At 42.4% G+C, this 20,151-nt stretch overlaps 1 protein-coding gene across 1 annotated transcript in view; it reads left to right on the top strand.

Annotated features, from left to right (window-relative positions):
• Positions 1 to 20,151, top strand: part of LOC6032521 — a 290,364-nt gene that overhangs the window by 102,599 nt on the left and 167,614 nt on the right. The window lies entirely within an intron of this gene.

Here is a 20,151-nt window from a genome sequence, read left to right as displayed (position 1 = left end):
GACTTGTGGACAGAAGAGCTGTAAAGTTTTCAATTTTGTTGCTTTTGCTGCTGGAAATTGTTTTAAATAATGTTTTTGTTTTCAAAGTCAGGTGAATTATTGTCTCTTCAATATTGATACTTTGCAAGTGTCTTCTTGTTTCTCTCTCTTTCTTTCGAGAGAGAGAGAGAGATAAGCCCATAAAACATTTGATAAGTTCACAAAACTGGAGGACCCAGCTGTGACCGCCGCACTTAAGAGGAGGTCATCCCCGCACATGAGCCAACCACGTCACGTCCGCCGAACTTCGAGGTCATATATTTTCTTTTCTGAGTAGCTCAATTGATCGCCGTCCTACTCGCTAGTCACAATCTTAATTTTTGCTGCACTGTTCAAGTACGAAATTTTTAGATGATTTCGTAGCTGCTAGTTGCAGAATTACTCTAGCGACGCTGATCGTCAAATGTCAGTGTATTTGTGCTGCGTCAAGATAGCACAACGGCACCAAGTCAGCGTCGCAGCGTCACGGCCCCCGGCAAGTGTGACAAAGTGTCCTCGCGGTTCAAGAACACCGACATCAATTGTGGGCCCACCACACTTTACGACATCCACGTGGCCCAGCTGCTGGGAGGTTGCTCCAAAAAGAGGACACCACCACGCCTGCCGATGGTGACAATTTAAGTAATAGGAATTTATGGGTTCCTCTACGAACTGCTCGAGGACTACATGGGATTGCCGTTCGGCAAAAAAAGATCTTCCAAGCTCGGCAATTGTGAAATTGCAAAAGTTCATGTGCCCATTCAGTTTGCCCCACATTTTCCAAATCTGGACCAACTAGCTCGGCAGAGTTTCCCCCGAAGCTGTAAATATATACTCCACATTCCCAGCGTCTCTGTGGAAGGCACTGACAACAGGTGAAAGAAACTGCCAAAAGTGTTGCCAAGGTTGGGGAAAAAGTGACACCGTCGGAGACAATAGTTCAACGGCTTTGCTCATGAGCTGGCGAGGCAGGGGACAAAGCACTGAAAATGAGAAAAGGTGAACGTTTCCCTTAGCTATGACACTTGGTGGGACGTCCTCGGGAACCAGGGATTTCCAGGGAAAATGTGTGTGCCACTCTCGTCCTCGATGGAGGATGGTGAAAAGCACTTTGGAAACTTTCGAGTTTAATGTTGTACCGCGATGTTTACGTTTGAGGAGTAGTTTAGGTTGAAGTTTGAAGGGTTACGCTAGGAGCTTAAAGTTTGAAAACAAATATTTCTTCATTTTCCAGGTATCGTTGAGGTTCTACTTAATTCTTTAGAAGGTCTCATCAAAATGTTTGATTCATCGAAATTGTATACGCCATTTTGCATCATTAGTTTGTCCATATAATTTTCCATACAAATTTTAAAGCTGTCCATACAAAAATGATGCATGAACATTCAAAAACCTTGATCTTTTGAAGGAAGTTTTTGATCGATTTGGAATTATACACGGTATTTTTTTTGCTGATTTTTAATTTTACTTTTTGTCACTAAAACTAGAGTTGAAAAAATACTATTTTATCTTTTTTTTAATGTTTTAGGCTGGTACAAATATTTTTAAACGTTTTTGTCACCCCCCCCCCCCCTTCAAAATTGGCAGAAAAATCAGGGGGCAAAAAAATATTTTTACAATAAACTTCAAAATTTCAATGAAAATTCAAGTGCAACCAGCTGAAATCAAATTAAAATACATTCTTTTGCGTTTTAAATCATTTTTAGCATGTTTGGGTTTATTAAAAAATCTTAAGATTTTTGAAAATTTTCGATGCAAAATCTTTTTTTTCGATACAATTTTTGTTTTTGTCAGATCTTAGATTTTTTGAAAACTTATGATTGCAAAACAACTGAACTAGTGTAAAATGCATTTTAAAACAATTTTTTCATTTAAATGTGAAGACTATGGCTTGTTATTTAAATTTTTATATTTTTTTATTTTTTTGCAACCCCCCCCCCTCCCCCCCTTGACCTTGGCCAGGGCCGAGGGACAAAAACTTTTTTAAATATTTGCATCGGCCTTAGAGGACATCAAATGCCAACTTTTCAGAAATTTGCAGAATGTGCAAAAAATACTTGACCGAGTTATGATTTTTGAAAAAAATAATGATTAAAAAAAATAAATACTGGTTGCAAAAAAAAATTCAACTCCATTTTTCGATATAAAATTGAATTTGTAATAAAAAAGTACTCCAATGAGCTTTTGATAAAGTGCATCGTTTTCAAGGTATAGCCTTGTTTAAAATTAGTGACCATGTTTGCCAACTTTTGATACGACGTGTTGATACGACCCTTAGTTGCTGAGTTATTGGCATGCAAAGATTTAAAAATAGGAAAATTGGTGTTTTTTCAGTCTCACACAAACAACCCACCATTTTCTAATTTCGTTATCTCAGTAACTAATGGTCCGATTTTCAATATTAAAACATGAAACATTCGTAAAATTTTCCGATCTTTTCGAAAAAAATATTTTGAAAAAAATCAAAGCATGACTAACATTTTAAAAAGGCGTTATATTTAATGTTTAGCCCTTTAAAAATGTAAGTGTTGATTTAATATTTTTTTCAAAATATTTTTTTTCGAAAAGATCGTAAAATTTCACGAATGTTTCATGTTTCAACATTGAAAATCGAACTATTAGTTGCTGAGATATCGACGTTAAAAAATAGTAGGTTGTTTGAGTGAGACTCAGAAAAAATCAATTTTCCTGTTTCTTTTTCATTAACCCATTGTTTCTCAGTATCTCATTGTATAGCAAATTTTCTGATCTTTAAAAAAAAATATTTTTACAAATGGTCACTCATGGTCACTATTTAAAAAAATCGAAAAACTGCAAATATTTCGCTAAAATCAAACATTCGGTGGCTATATCTTGAAAACAGAGCCCTTGATCTAAAAATCTGTAGAGTATTTTTTGATTGGAAATTCATTTTTACATTTAAAAATTAAGTTAAATTTGTTTTTGCATGAAATTTAGATTTTTTCCAAAAATCACTTTTTTTTAATTCTTAACTCAGCGGCAGATTTTTTGACCATGTTTCTTTATGGATCAAAAGTTGCGGGTTTTTGTCCCCTAAAACAATACCTACAACTTTGCCGAAGACACCAAATCGATCAGAAAATTCATTCAAAAGCCACAGCTGTTTAAATATTTACGTGCCATTTGTTTATGGACAGCAGCTAAAATTGTATGGGTGAACTAATGACACAAAATAGTTTCTTTGGTCATAGGGAAGACTCTTACAAAGTTTGAGCCAAATCAAAAAATACAAAAAATAATAATGGTCGAAATCGGCAGATTTCGTTGAAAGTTGCTCAGCGGGATTCGATTTCCCAGACAATTTTACATAAAAGTCTTCATATTGACGATTGTTCTATGTCCAATCCTTGGGAAGATGCAACGCACAGTGGGCGAAATGGAACCCAAAATCGGACTTAAATGAACGCTGCTGGATCCTTGGTATGAAAAATAGTGTTTCTCATGTAAAAAATCCGGGTAATCGATTGGTGATGGTTTCATCCACTGCACGAAACGGCAAAGGGTCCATTTTGCCCCAATCCCCCATTTTTCACATTTTTTCTTGAAAATTGGTCTGTATTTAGAGCGGAGGCTTTATGCACCGAAAAACCCATCTATAGAATCTATAGATCTATAGAGTCTATAGATCTATAGAGTCCATTTAACCCCAATTCCGCTATAAAATCATTTTTGGCCATTTTCAAATGTTACGTAAGATTTTACAAATCTTAAAATATTTTTACCGTAAAGATCAGACAATTTTACAAAAGAATGACCATTTGCACTTGATAGTTTGACACATTTATGTTGATAAAAATAAAAATTATTTAGTTTAATTTCTATATTAACATAAATGTATCAAACAATCAAGTGCAAATCGTCATTCTTATGTCGGATCTTTACGATAAAAATATTTTCAGATTTTAAAAATCTGACCTATTATTTGAAAATTGCCAAAAATGCTTTTACAGCGTAATTGGGGTGAAATGGACCCTAGATGGTGGGTCTCGTGGCGCAGGGGTAGCGGCTTCGGCTGCCGATCCCAATGATGCTATGAGACGCGGGTTCGATTCCCGCCTTATCCACTGAGCTTCTATCGGATGGTGAAGTAAAACGTCGGTCCCGGTTTCTCCTGTCTCGTCAGAGGCGCTGGAGCAGAAATCCCACGTTAGAGGAAGGCCATGCCCCGGGGGGCGTAGTGCCAATAGTTTCGTTTTCGGACCCTAGATGATTTTTTCGGTGCAAGTGATTATTTTTACTGGATTTCTGGGACATTTTCACATAAGTAAAGTGCATTTTGGATGGCCGCAAAAAGCCTCCGCTTCAAATATAGACCGATTTTCAAGAAAAAATGTAAAAAATTGGGAATTTGGGCAAAATGGACCCTTTTGCCGTTTCGTGCGGTGAATGAAACCACCACCAATCGATTACCCGGATTGTTTTACTTAAGAACAGACTTGACTATTCAGTCTCGTAAATATTTTTAGCGGAAAGTTAGTTCGATTTCCTATAAGTTTACCTTTAACATCTTTTCAATTTAACTCGTTTAAATATTTACGTGAGCTTATTTACTATTCAGGTTTCTACCACACTGAAAAAATATTCTATTTCCAGTTATGAGCAATATAATTAAGCTTATATCTGTAAGCCCATACATCCAATTCAAAAGCTGTCAAAGGCAATCTTATGGGTAGTTGGACGAGATTTCCGGTTAAAATATTTACGAGACTGAAACATGAAGTCTGTCATATAGAAATTGCCAAAAACCACAAAAAAACTATTTTTCGACATTTTTATTTTTAAAACCGCTGTATCTTCCCAATGATTGGACATAGGGCAATGGTCAATATGTAGACTTTTATGTAAAATTGTCTGGGAAATCGATTCCCACTATTGGCTTAAAAAAATAACGTTTAAACCACTTTTTAAAAAACAGTTTTAGTAATTGATGTTTGCATTTTTAGGAGAAACATACCATCCTGAATTTAACCTTTAAACTTGAAAATCAAAAAATCTTATAGAGGTGGCGTGTATTTTTATTTCAGTGTATTTTTTTCAGAAAGCCCGTCAAATCTCCTACAAGTTCCTACAAGTGGTAAGGGTCGGGTACAAAAGAACCAGAAAAATTCATGATTTGAGCTGGAATTGCTCTATTTTCTCTTGCACATGCTTTAATTTTTCACGTGGAAAATAATCCCAAAACATGTAATTAATTAGCAAACGCTATCAAAAAATCAAACGCCCAGAGTCACTTCCGTAGTAGACGTTTTACCTATTATCGTCGAAGGCTGAAGAAAAACGAGCAAGAAGCGTAGGCAAATAAAGAACAAAGGCCGGCCACCAACACTTCCAGCAGCGCGTGTAAGAGTGAGCCAGTGATGCCAAGAGACTTTCTGTGAAAAATATACTGTTTACCTTAAAGTTGTGTCAAATGATACGAACTGGCAGCACTTGACGATGATTCTATCATCGCGTGGTGTTGCCACCGGGAAATGCAATTCAGTCAGCGACTCCTTAGCGAACGTGTTTATTTCGTCCTAAACGTTGCTTTTAAGCTACAATACAAATCCATACGTTAGTACAAACGGTTTCGTTTTAAATTCAGTTGCTTACAGTTACGGTGACCTTCTGGCTACAGAAGACTTCCCTTCTGGTGGATAAATATCTAGTCAGCGCAATCAAACTTGATGACCTGCAGATCGCCAACACCTTTTCTAACAGGTCAACTTCTGATCAGTGCGATCTTTAACGATATTTGGTGCGAACAATAATGTATCAATGAAATTGAGGTTAAATTAATCTTTAGATATTCAATTCCAAAATGCCGTTCAAAGAGAGCGATTTACTGCAAACTTAGATTATAAGCGCGGCACTATCGGCCCTAATTCCAAATTAACGACAGTGATTAAATTTTCTCCCAATGCAACGTGTGCGATTCCTACAAAATTCGCCTCTTCATCCCCTGACGTGGTTAAAGGCTGACAGCTCACTCCTGCGTGTAAGCTACGTTGACATTGCTCACGTCTGACTCGATCGAGGTCGAGGGGTCTTGCCGCTGGTCGTTCAGGTCATCGCCGGCCGTGCTCCCAGTACCAACATCCCCCGACCCGTAATGCTGCCCCGATCCGGCAGCGTTACCACTCTGCTTGATATCTAGCACGGCCAATTTCGCCGCAGCCCGTCGCAATACTCCTCCGGATGCCGTCTGTACGTCAGCTTGTCTGATACGCCCGTCACGACTACGAATTACCTTCAGGACTCGTCCTCGTACCCAATTGTTACGCAGCTTGTCGTCCACAATGAAGACCAGGGACCCTTCCGTCAATGGTTGCACGTCGTCGAACCACTTCGTTCTGCGTGTGATGGTGGGTAGATATTCACGAATCCATCGAGTCCAGATACGATCCAGAATCGACTGGCACAGATCCCAGTCGCTGCGCAATGCTGCTGCGTCACAAGTCGGCTGTTTGACGGCTTGTTTCACTCCCGTCGAACTGAGCAGCAGAAAGTGATTGGGGGTAAGGGCCTCCTGGTCCGATGTTTCCAGAGGCATATACGTCAGCGGCCTGCTGTTGATCATCGACTCTGCTTCCGTACAAATTGTCTGGAACACTTCCTCTGTTGGGGTTCGTGTCTTTTGTAGGCCATTCATCGCAGCTTTGACTGAACGTACCATGCGTTCCCACGCTCCTCCCATGTGGGGTGTTGCTGGGGGAATGAAGAACCAGCTGGTGTTTGCGTCGGTGAACGTCTCTGCCAAGCTTCGGTTAGTGTCCTGGACTTGTTCCAATAACTCGCGTTGTGTTCCCTGGAAGTTTGTCCCGTTGTCTGTGTATATTTCTGCAGGTGCGCCACGTCGATTGATAAAGCGCCTCAATGCCAGCTTACACGACTCCGTGGAGAGTGACGCGACAACTTCCAAGTGCACAGCGCGGGTAGCCAAGCACGTGAATAACGCTACCCAACGTTTAACCGTTCCACGCCCAAACCTGACTGCAAATGGTCCGCAGTAATCGATTCCCACTCTCGTGAACGCCCGCTCGTGTGGAGTTACGCGGGCAGCAGGAAGTGGAGCCATCCTAGGCACCTCGGGTTCTGCTTTCTCCATCTTGCAGAAGTTACATTTCTTCGGGTACTCACGGACCAGAACGCGTAGATTTGATATGTGAAATCGTTGTCTAATTTCATTGACTACTGTTTCGCCGAATCCGTGACCGAAGCGTCGATGGTACCAGTCAATTAGCAACTCGGTAATGTAGTGCGCTCGTGGTAGGATGATAGGGTATTTGGCGTCGTAGGGTGCAAACGGGGAAGCTTCGATTCGGCCCTCCATTCTAATCACACCATGTTCATCGAGAAACGGTGACAGATGACGGATTTTGCTTCCAGTATCCAGCCGCAGCAGTCGTCGCGCTTTGTCCTTTGAATGCACCGTCAGCTCCACCACCTCATCTGCGTATGCGTCTGCCTGCGCCAGCCGCCAGAGCGCCCATTCTGCTCTTTCAAAGTCAGCTTTAACCAGCGAGGGTTGTCTTTCGCTAGCAGGTGCGCGAGTACGATCGCCCCAGTGGAACACGTGAGCAGTGCTGCGCAGTAAGCGTTCCCACTTTGAGAATCGCGATACGTCAATGAATGGAGTTCGGATGATTTCACGGTGCATAAAGACAGGGCGGAGTTCTTCCGTCGTGTCTGGTTCAGGCAGTCTCTGCTGTGGCCACAATTCCTCGAGCTGGTACAAAAATTCTGGTCCCAGAAACCACCGACTATCCGGATCTACGTTCGGTCCTTTGCCCCACTTTGTGGCTTCGTCTGCAACGTTGAGTTTGGTTGGCACCCATCGCCATTCCGAAATATCGGTCGTTTCCAGAATTTCACCAACCCGAACGGCGACATACTGACGGTATTTCCGGGTATCAGATCTGATCCATGACAGCAATGTACTAGAGTCGGTCCAGTACACCGTACGGCTAATGGGCAGCGTGGTGTTTTCCTTGATTGTTTTCGCTAGTCGACATCCGATGACCCCCGCGTTCAACTCCAGTCTGGGAACTGATACGGACTTCAACGGCGTTACCTTCGCTTTAGAGGTCACGAACACGCACCGCGGTTTGCCGTCCTGGATAATCCGGAAATAAGCTACGCAAGCGTACGCCGACTCACTGGCGTCCACAAACACGTGCAGCTCGAGTGTTTTCAAGTCTTCCACGTGGTAACCCGGAAAGTAACAACGGGGAACTCTAATCCGTGACAAATTCTGTAGAAGGTTGATCCATCGTTCCCACTGCTCTTGGATCTTTCGCGGAATCGGTTCGTCCCAGGATACACCGCTACGCCAGAGATCTTGGATTATGATCTTTCCATGGATAAGAAAGTTTGAAATCAGTCCATGAGGATCAAACAAGCTCATCAATACTCGCAGGACGCCGCGTTTGGTGACAGCAACTACTCCGAGAATCATACGTTGTAAATCGTCTGACAGGATGACCGAGAAGGTGAACATGTCCTCGGTCGGAAGCCAAGTCATTCCCAGAACGCGTTCCGCTGGTACTGCTTTGTCCACAAACAACATTTTTTCAACGTTTGCTGGTTCAGCCCCGACCCGTCGCAGAACCTCATGAGAATTCGATCTCCAGTTCCTTATTTCAAAGCCCGCTTTGGAGTGCACGGTCCTGATATCCTCTGACAGCTTGATAATCTCCTCTTCCGTGTCCCGGCTGTCCAAGTAATCATCCACATAGTGGTTTTGTACTATCGCTTCGGCTGCTTCAGGGTATGATTCTCTCCACCGCTCCGCGTTTAGGTTTTTAACAAATTGTGCCGAGCACGGGGAGCATGTGGATCCAAACGTCGCCACGTCCATGACGTATGTGTCCGGCTGATGCGACGGATCGGACCTGTACAGAAACCGTTGTGATAGACGGTCTTCCGGACGGATCTTGACCTGATGATACATCTCCTTGATGTCAGCAGTAATACAGAATTTTCGTTCTCGAAATCGGAATAGAACCGACGACAGGGAGGTCAGCATGTCAGGTCCTTTCAGCAGCATGGAGTTGAACGAAACCCCATTCACCTTGGCTGCTGCGTCCCAGATGATTCGCACCTTCTCGGGTTTCTTTGGGTTGGTGATTACGCCGAGTGGTAGATACCACCCTCGCTTGGGATCCGCGCCTTCCAATTCTAGTGCAGTCGCTTTATGAGCGTAGCCCTTCGTCTGGTATTCTATAATCTGCTTATCCAAATTGGCCCGCAGTTCTGGATGTTTTCGCAACCGGCGCTCTAGGCACTGTAACCTCCCCAACGCCATCGCGTAACTAGGCGGGAACTCGAACTGATCGTAGCGCCACAGTAGCCCTGTTTCAAAGTGACCGTCAGCACATTTCTTCGTAGTGTCGTTGAGAATGGCTTTGGCTCGGATTTCCTCTACGCTTTCCGGTAACGGTGAGTTGGTGACGCCCAGACTTTCGAATGCGAAAAACTCGTTCACGAGCTCGTGTAAATCACCATCTTTTGTACAGTCGCACACGTGAAAACTGTGGGCGGAATCGGAAACTGCCGTGCTTCCAAAGACAGTCCAACCTAGCTTCGTTTTTGCAGCTACGGGTTCGTTGCCCCGGCCCGTGCGGCACTTCAGAGGTAGGGCTAGTTGAAGATTGTTTAACCCAATCAATAGCTTTGGCGTCACATTCTCGTAGCTCTGTACAGGTAGTTTCTGCAGGTGAGGATACTTTGCAGCCAGGCGCTCGAATTCCAGTGTTTGGGTTGGCAGGTCCAAACGGTGTACAGTGCGTACGTTCACCAGCGGGAAACGCTTCTCATTTTTGACTCCGGAGATTTCGAGAGTTATTTGTTTGGAGTCCGATTCATCTCTTGTGACGCCAGATGTCCATTTCAAACAAAGCGGTCGTGATTCGCCTTGGAGTCCCAATGCGTCAGCTATCTCGGCGTCCATTAGCGTTAGTTCTGATCCTTCATCTAGGAAGGCGAACGTCTCGAACCGAGTTGACTTTCCATGCAACACCACCGGAACGATCCGGAACATGGTCGGGCTCTCTGGATGTCGATGAATCGAAACCACTGTAGTTTGTAGTGTTTTCTCCGGCGTTGCGTTCGGCGGCCCCGGGTGAAGAAGTGCATGGTGATTCTCCGAACACCCGCTAACATCGCACGACGAAGAAGTTCGGCATGGCCACCGACCGTGGGGCACCAGGCATCTGGGACAAAGCTGATGAGCTTGTACAGCCTTCCAGCGATCGTTTAGGGGGAGTGCCTTGTACGTGAAGCACTCTCTGACACGATGTCCGGATTTCTGACAAATGAAACACGGCTTGCCAGGTGCGGTTGTTTTACCTCCCCGGTCGTTAGCGTTATCCTGTTCCAGGTTGTCACCGGCAGCGTGGGCGTTCAAGAATCTTTTCTCCTTCGGTTTCTGCTTATCGTGTCTGTTTGGCTTCGGTTCATCTGCTTCGCTGAAACGTGCGACGTCGCTGACCGCCACGATGATCTCCTTCATGTAATGGCTAAACGTCTCCAAACTTACGACTGCAAACCTCTTTTTGTAGATAGCCCAGTCCAGGCAGATGTGAGGTGGTAACTTGTCCACCAACTCTCGCAACAACGACGGGTTCGTCAAGTGAGCTTGCTGATTTGCCCCCAGTAGGTGTCCGACCAGATTTTGGACAACGACGCCAAAATTGATTAGTGTTTCCAGTCGGTCTGCTTTTGGCGCGGGCGTGTTCTTGACTTTCTGCAGCAGCGTTTGGATGAGTCTTTCTGGGTTACCACACAACATTTCTAAAGTGGCTATCGCTTGTGGAACCGTTGAGGGATGCAGCAGACTACTGTGAGCGATTTCCATGGCATAACCGCGAAGACACTTCTGTAGCCGCATCATGTTCTCTGCATCTGTGAAACCACACATTTCTGTCGAGTTGCGGTAGCTACTAATGAAAAGTGGCCAGTCTTCCGGGTTCCCCGTGAATACTGGTAGTTCCTTTGGGACCACCTGCCGTGCGGCCATGCGTTGTTGATGTAAGCTTGCTGGGTCTCTGTGCCACTCTGGGACAGGTTGTGTTGATGACCCATTCAGTACCGTTGCATTCGCGGCTTGTGAGTATCCGCCAGCCTGCGGCGGGTACTGAGAGGGCGGGACTCGACAGGTCACTGTCAACGGCGCTGAGAATCGCTGAACCCCAGGTGGCAGGGTGAACGTGTCCGCTAGTTGCGAAGGCAGAGAAGTCGGCACCTGGCCGGTCGCGGAGAACGTCGTGAATTGAGGTACTCCCGGTGGCCACGAGAATGCACCTGCTGGCTGCGGCTGATCGGCAGTCAGGACTTGGCCGGTAGCGGAGGACATCGTGAATTGAGGTGCTCCCGGTGGCCACGAGAAAGCACCTACTGGCTGCGGGTGTTCGGCAGTCGGGACTTGGCCGGTAGTGGAGAAAGTCGTGAATTGAGGTGCTCCCGATGGCCACGAGACTGCACCTGCTTGCTGCGGGTTTCCTGCAGTCAGCGCTTGTCCGATCGCACTTGGCGCCGAGAACTGCAATGCCGCAGGTGGCATTGGGGGTGCGCCTGCTTGTTGCGGGTTTCCTGCAGTCAGCGTTGGTCCGATCGCACTTGGCGCCGAGAACTGAGATGCCGCAGGTGGGATTGGAAGTGCGCCTGCTTGTTGCGGGTTTCCTGCCGTCAGCGCTTGTCCGATCGCACTTGGAGTCGAGAACTGCGATGCCGCAGGTGAGATTGGAAGTGCGCCTGCTTGTTGCGGGTTTCCTGCAGTCAGCGCTTGTCCGATCGCACTTGGCGCCGAGAACTGCGATGCCGCAGGTGGGATTGGAAGTGCGCCTGCTTGTTGCGGGTTTCCTGCAGTCAGCGCTTGTCCGATCGCACATGGCGCCGAGAACTGCGATGCCGCAGGTGGGATTGGAAGTGCGCCTGCTTGTTGCAGGTTTCCCGCAGTCAGAGCTTGTCCGATCGCACTTGGCGCTGAGAACTGCGGAACTACCGAGGAACTGCTCGGTAAGCCCTCCGGCACAGGTGACAATATGTTTGTTCCTAAACCGTATTGCTCGTTGTATACTGGCTGCTCCGGACTGATCACACCCATCGGAGTCGAAGTAAACAACACGTGACCCATCTTAAACGTGCTTGGCATCGTCCTGGGATCATAGGAAAATATGACTTTAGCTCCCAGCGCACTCAGCGGGGTTGGAGGATGCATCGTATCCCCGGTTCCAGCTACGTCCGATCTTGTTAAGCTCAACACATCATCGTCCGGCCGTCCGGCAATCTCTGTCCCACTGTTGTTTATCCACTCGTCGACCTTACTGATCACATTTTGTTGACATTCCGCCTCTTCGATGATCTCTTCGTCCTCTTCGATTGCATCGGCCATAAGTAAGGCATATTTGTCGTCGAGGTATTTACTGTCCAGATCTTCCTTTTCCCTTTGTGCTCGTTCTTCTCTGATACGATCCAGCTCCTGTCTCTCGCGAAGGCGTTTTTCTTTCGCTTCCTTCTCTTCTTCCAGTCTCATAAGTTGGAGCTTGATCCGTAACGATCGCGAACTGCTGACCGAGCTGGTAGACCGAGCGGGTTCAGTCCCTGCCGCGAGACACTGCTTACAAGTCCAACTGCCATCCAGAAATTCCTCGCACTTGCTTGCACATCGTCCGTGGTACCAGCGATGGCATTTTCCACAGGTAACCAACTCGGAACCCACGTCGGGCATTGCGCATTTGGGGCAGTAGTTCTGAACCCCAGCAAGGACGGATGCTGTTGACATTTTGTATTTGTTAACGTGAACAATCCGTTCCACGTAACTCTTAAAAGGTTTGTTGCCACCGGGAAATGCAATTCAGTCAGCGACTCCTTAGCGAACGTGTTTATTTCGTCCTAAACGTTGCTTTTAAGCTACAATACAAATCCATACGTTAGTACAAACGGTTTCGTTTTAAATTCAGTTGCTTACAGTTACGGTGACCTTCTGGCTACAGAAGACTTCCTTCTGGTGGATAAATATCTAGTCAGCGCAATCAAACTTGATGACCTGCAGATCGCCAACACCTTTTCTAACAGGTCAACTTCTGATCAGTGCGATCTTTAACGATATTTGGTGCGAACAATAATGTATCAATGAAATTGAGGTTAAATTAATCTTTAGATATTCAATTCCAAAATGCCGTTCAAAGAGAGCGATTTACTGCAAACTTAGATTATAAGCGCGGCACTATCGGCCCTAATTCCAAATTAACGACAGTGATTAAATTTTCTCCCAATGCAACGTGTGCGATTCCTACAAAATTCGCCTCTTCATCCCCTGACGTGGTTAAAGGCTGACAGCTCACTCCTGCGTGTAAGCTACGTTGACATTGCTCACGTCTGACTCGATCGAGGTCGAGGGGTCTTGCCGCTGGTCGTTCAGGTCATCGCCGGCCGTGCTTCCAGTACCAACACGTGGCTTTCAGTGTATTCTCGTCTGACTAGGAAAGATTTTGGAAATATTTTTGAAAAAAAAAACTTGTAAAAGGAATAGGAAAAACTTTTGATAAAAGTTGAATTATACAGAATTGTTTACAAAAGGCTGTTCTAATGGTTGGTGTACTTGGTTTTAATAAACTTCAAGGAACACCCCAGATTATCGAGCGTCATTAAGACATCACCGCTTAGAGTGACCCAAAAATCAAAATTTCCAAAACTAGCCTATAATTTTTATATGGTCATAAGAATCATTTTCCCATCATTAACTCATTTTTTTCAAAATTCAGGACTCAAAAGGTGAAGAGATGTGGGAGTAGTTTCTCCTTCTACTAACAATATATACTCTTTTACCGAATTTTGACTTATCATTTCAAGACTCAAATTGAAAATTGATTCCGCCGATCATTGATCTCCATCGAACAAATTCAATTACGTGTGCCATCTCACCCTTTGGCATCCCACTCGAACTAACATTTCATTATCGAACCCCGAACCGATACATTCGAGACGATGTGTCCATAATCCAATAATCACGCCACCCTCGCTCGTGACGTTGCGTTTGATGTTGCTCGATTCGATTCCAAAATGTTGTGACGCTTTCGTGACAATCCGACAAAACTCTCAAGGATTGACGCTCTCTCTCTATCTTTCCCACTCGGAAAATAATCTGGTAAATTTGAGTGTCTGGCGCAGGCGGACGTTTGTCGTACAGTTCAGACACACTTGGCACTCTTATTCTAGCCAAGTTTTGCGTAACGCCAGACGAATCTGGCGAAAATCGGGCAAAATTTCAGCCAGCTGTCTGGCAGCAAAATCAACCGGTTCAATCGGTTGAACCGTGCACGACCGGTTTGTGTCATATTCGCCAGAAATCATGGCAGAAATCTGGGGCAAATCTGGGAGAATTTCTGCCAGATGGCTGGCGCAAGCCCCCAGACGAACGCCAGAAATGCGTCCGCCATTTCCGACCGGGTTCTCTTGCCAAAATTGGATTTCACTCCCATCCTGAGCTAATTGGGTGTGTGAAGCATCGTGTATTTTAAGCCACTTTTAGTGCGGGAGGGAGCTTGCTTTTAGGCGATTTGATTTCAACTTTCATCGGAACGTGCTTTTTCAAGGGTTTTAGCTGGCAACACTGTGCTCCCTTCCGACTAATTCGAGAAAACAGTTTGCAAACCTAAATTGGACACCTTCGCCGTAATAACGGAATCCGGGGGCGCCTCAAAATGGCCACGAAGGGATCACACCACAACCGACGTGTTTTTCGGTGAAACTTTTGCCTCTCCCCGCAGAAAAACGTGCCCAGTGAGTTTTCCGAGAAATTTGGTGGAACCACTCTCGAACACACACACACTACCCGAGAGGTGAGAGCACAGTTTATGCGGGGGAGTTGTGATGTTTATTTGGCCAACAGAAGCTGCGAGTGCCACTTTATGTTGTATCGTAAAAGTAAGCAGCAAAAATATACAGAGGAATTTGGTTCAAGGGAAAAAGCTCAGAAATATTTGGAGGGTAATTCCGGCACAGTCGGAGGTATGGATGAATAAAATCTTCGATAAAACTTCCAATCAGGGGTTTCAACTGTCCTGTCAATGCTACTCAGTTGTCTTGGAAACTGAAAGCAATTTTCTCGGAATCGATCAGTTTCTCAAAGCACTTAAGAGGCAGTATTTGTAAATATTGCTCGGTTTGTTCTAGAGGTCGTATCGAGGTGCTCCGATTTCGATGAAACTTTCCGCGTTTGTTTGTCTATACATGAGATGAACTCATGCCAAATATGAGCCCTCTACGACAAAGGGAAGTGGGGTAAAACGGGCTTTGAAGTTTGAGGTCCAAAAAACCTAAAAAATCTTAAAATTGCTCGCATTTCCGTAAAACTTCATCATTTCCAACTCTCTTTGATGCATTCGAAAGGTCTTTTGAAGCACTTCAAAATGTGCCGTAGACATCCAGGATTGGCTCGACTTTTTTTCTTAGCTTTTGCAAATTACTGTCAAAAATTGTTTTTTTTTTAAAACCTTAATATCTTTTTGCAACAGCCTCCAACACCCATACTCCCATAGGTCAAAAGATAGGTAATAACATGGACTATAAGCCTACGGTGTTAACTTTTTGGCCAATCGCAGTTTTTCTCATAGTTTTTCGATTTTTCTGGAACAAACATTTTACAACGTTAGTTTTTGCCCTGTAGGCCGCCATAGCGGCACTTTTTGGTCTCAATGTCATATTCGGAATCCTCGGACAATTTCACGTAAGTTAGTAGTATTGGAGTTGTAAATTTGTGCTATAGACAAAAAAAATGTATAAACAAACAAACGCTGAAAGTTTCATCCAAATCGGAGCACCTCGATACGACCTGTTACACATTGGTGAAAAACTCGCTCTTAAATAAATATATTGATGAATTTAGGTTTGGTTCCGCCGTGAAAGTAATAAAACCATTTTGCTTTTTCTCAAACGATTTGTACTACTACTACTGAATTAATTATTTTTCCGAACATTGAAAAGTTGATCCAGATTAACCTTTTCCTATTTTCAACCAAAAAATCTCCCAAAAAGTATTGAGATTGTTATCAAAATCTACTAAACATTAATGGGTCATTCCTGATCAACTGGGTACACTTTTTGACTCGACCTTCACCGATTTGGACCAAACATGGAGGGAACGTTTATCTATCGATAGTTAACAGAAATCCCAAGTTTGGTCCTGATTGGACCATCCGTCTATTTTTGGCACCGCCCTCTTTTTTGACGATTTAAAAAAAAAACTTTTTTTCTTTCAATCATAACTTTGCAACTATTTGAGCCAAAGATTTTCTACAGATTGAATTTTATCGAAAATTGTCCAAGGAAACATATATTTTAACGTTTCATGAACCAAAATTCAGTTATTACCAATTCCTTATATTTTTATTTTTTTTTAATTTATCACCATCGTGGTCCCCGGACAATTTTACATAATGATCAATGTAAACCTCAAACTAAAATGAACTATTGGCGAGATACAGCGATTTTACTGAAAAATGTTTGATTTTGCGCAGCAATCAGAAGTACATGGTGTTCTTTTCAACAAAAAGGGATGAATCCCGCATAATTTGGTTTTTATATGTGAGAAACTTATTTCAGATTTGAATTCATAGGACTGAGTGCTGCGCAAAATCAAACTTTTTTTTAGTAAAATAGCTGTATCTCGCCAATAGTTCATTTTAGTTTGAGTTTTACATTGATTTTTATGTAAAATTGTCCGTGAAACACGATGGTGATATAATAAATATAATAAAAATAAAAGGAATTGTTCAAAACTGAATTTTAATACTTAAAACGTTAAAATGTTAAAATACAATACAAGGGGGCATTTAAGGATTAACATTTTATTTTTCTCGAATTCCCTAGAATTTTTTTTATAAAATGTAACCTATGGAAAGTCTTTTGCTGCAATAGTTGCAAAGTAATGTTTTAATGAAAAAAAGTTTTTTCAGAAAATCGTCAAAAACGAGGGCGTTGCCAAAAAAAGAGGTGGCGGTCCAATCAGGGCAAAACTTGGGATTTCTGTTAAGGCTTCATCCATAAAGTACATCACGCTAAAATCAGCCAAAATTTACCCCCCCCCCCTCCACCCCTTTGTCAAGCTTTTCCTATACTTATAACACGCAATGTCACACTCGGCCAGACCCCTCCCCCTAGAGCGTGACATACTTTATGGATGACGCCTAACTATCGATAGATAAACGTTCCATCCAAGTTTGGTCCAAATCGGTGAAGGTCGAGTCCAAAAGTGTACCCAGTTGACCTGGAATGACCCAAGTTGTTTTCCCTTACTGAAACTTGAAACTATCATAAAAAATTGTGATGTATAAATAAAAATCTTCAAAAATAAAAATCAAATCATGACCATTGCACTGACACTGTTTTTGAATGTTTGGGCTAGTTGAAATGTAAGTATTGATTTCAAAATATTTTTTCGAGGAGATCATAAAATTTTACACATGTTTCAATATACAATATTGAAAATTGGACCATTATAAGTTGCTGAGATATTGGCAATAGAAAATGTGGGACTGTTTAGATGAGTCTCAAAAAACTATTATTTTCCTGCTTCAAGTTTTTCTATTCGCTGTATTAAAAAAAAAAAAACCAGAGGGCCAATATTGAATGTCTCTTAGGCAATTTTTATTTAATTTTGTTGAAAGTTTAATTGAATCTAAAAAACGGGATTTTTTGAGTTAAAATCAAACTTCAAGTGGCTATATCTTGAAAACGGTGCACTTTATTTAAAAATCTGTAGAGTACTTTTCGATTGCAAATTTTGTTTTGCGTAAAAAGCTGAAGTCGATTTTTTTGATTGAAATTTCTTTTTTTTCCAAAATTAAAAAAATATAACTTGGTGGCAAAACGTTTTTTTTGTTCCCTAGAACTGTTTTTTTCAGATTTAAGGAAATTAAATTTTTGGTAGAGAAAATATTTAAATTTACGTGTATCTTTTGGTATGGTGGACATTAGGGTGGTCCAAATTTTAGGGTGGTTCAGAATTTTTATTTTGGCGGGATGACGAGATAGCGCTTCGGTGTCTTTAGAAAAGTTGTAGGAAACACTATTCTGAGCAAACTTTGCTGAAGAGCACAAAGCTCTATCTTCAAACGGGAAGTTCCTAGAGCCATTTTTGTAATTAAGGTTGAGGTGTTAATGAAAAAATGAGTTTTTTGAATTTATCAACTCAGGCTTATGTTGCAGCGAGACAAAAAAGAACTCCGAGATATTTTCAGCAAATGTACTCTAGAATGTGTACTTTCAGATGCTTCTAAGGGTGAAGTCAAACTCCACCACCTTTTCAAGTTATTCATATTTCAAAATGCGTCTTTTTTTGTCGTATTTTGGCTATAACTTTCATTTAGAAGGTCCGATTTTTGCTCTCTTGGAAGATAAATGTGTATTTTGATTAGCTCTACAAATGTCTAGAAGGCACTATCTGGCTGCAACATAAGCCTGAGTTGATAAATTCAAAAATCTCACTTTTTCATTAACACCTCAACCTTAATTACAAAAATGGCTAGAGGAACTTCCCGTTTGAAGATAGAGCTTTGTACTCTTCAGCAAAGTTGCTCAGAATGGTGTTTCCTACAACTTTTCTAAAGACACCGAAGCGCTATCTTGTCATCTCGCCAAAATAAAAACTCTGAACCACCCTAAAATTTGGACCACCCTAATGTCCACCATACCAAAATATGCCCCTATTGACCCTGACAATTTGTCTCGAAGACACCAAAGCTCTAAAGCTTAACGTGTGGCCGCTATCAATTTTGTCACGCTAGATTTCGGTTTCGGACCACTGTGGATTGATCCGTATCATAGTTATCGTACAAATAATTGAGATACAATATCACATAAGTGGACATAACATTAGACAGAGTTGCAGGATCTTCTAAATTTTGAACTTTTTTGAAAAGTGTTTCAACTTCTTACCAAGCGATGTAGGGGAAATATACCCATTCCCAGCCTACTAAGCAGTCTTTTTTTTTTTTTTTTTTTGAATTAAATATACTTTATTGAATCTTTCTTATAATAATTACATTTGGTTTACATAATAAGTGGTCAGCTGTGGCTCTTCAGCTTTAGTTTGCTTTTCGTGATTTAAACACTGTTCATTTTCTTAACTTTAAAAGTATATGATTTATCATTTTTGTAACACTAGGTACAATGAGGAAAATTTTTTTTTTAAGAAAACATAACCTAACCTAAAACTAACTTAATCTTACCATAAACTAAACCAATCCTTGAATCAAGGGGTATTCAGATATAGCACATTTTTCCCTGAATTTCAAACATTTTTCTTGAATCTTCTGATCCAACATCTTCTGCTAATTCATGAACCTCACTTGATCTTGTCCAGCCAGGAACATTCAAAACCATTTTGAGTACCTTGTTTTGGACACGCTGGAGCTTCAATTTATGAGTTCTAGCGCAACACTCCCAAACAGGTACTGCATACTCAATAAAGGGGTAAATTATTTGTTTGTATACTGCTAACTTATTTTTCAGAGATAGCTTTGATTTTCTGTTAATTAAAGGATACAAACACCTGATGAGAATTCTGCACTTATTCAATATTTTGTCTACATGCTGCCGAAACAATAGTTTCGAGTCAAGTATGAGACCTAAATAGACAACTTCCTTTGACCAGGGTATTGAAACATCATTCATTTTAATCAAAACATCATCCTTTGGGGCAAATCTGGCCGATTTGGAAAGTGGAAAAATGATGGTTTGAGTTTTGGCTGCATTTATGCGAATTTTCCAGTCGCCAAAGTATTCGGAAAGAACGTCAAGACCCTTCTGAAGACGGCCAACTAAATATCTGGTTATTTTACCCTTATAAATAACGGCAGTGTCATCAGCAAAAGTGACAACACACCATTACCAGGAAGAGTAGGCAAATCAGATGTAAAAATATTGTACAGAAGTGGGCCAAGAATACTTCCTTGGGGAACCCCAGCATCAATGTTGAATAATCCAGAAGCAATCCCATTCAGAAAAACCCTGAACGATCTCTCCGAAAGATAGTGCTGGATAATTTTGATAAGATACATTGGAAAACCGTATAAATACAGTTTATGTATCAAACCATCATGCCAAACATTGTCAAAAGCCTTCTCAACA

The sequence above is a fragment of the Culex quinquefasciatus genome, chromosome 3, assembly GCF_015732765.1.
Source record: "Culex quinquefasciatus strain JHB chromosome 3, VPISU_Cqui_1.0_pri_paternal, whole genome shotgun sequence".
Lineage (NCBI taxonomy): Eukaryota > Metazoa > Arthropoda > Insecta > Diptera > Culicidae > Culex > Culex quinquefasciatus.
Note: the sequence above shows the minus strand (reverse complement) of the source record. Positions and strands in the feature narration are given on the sequence as shown.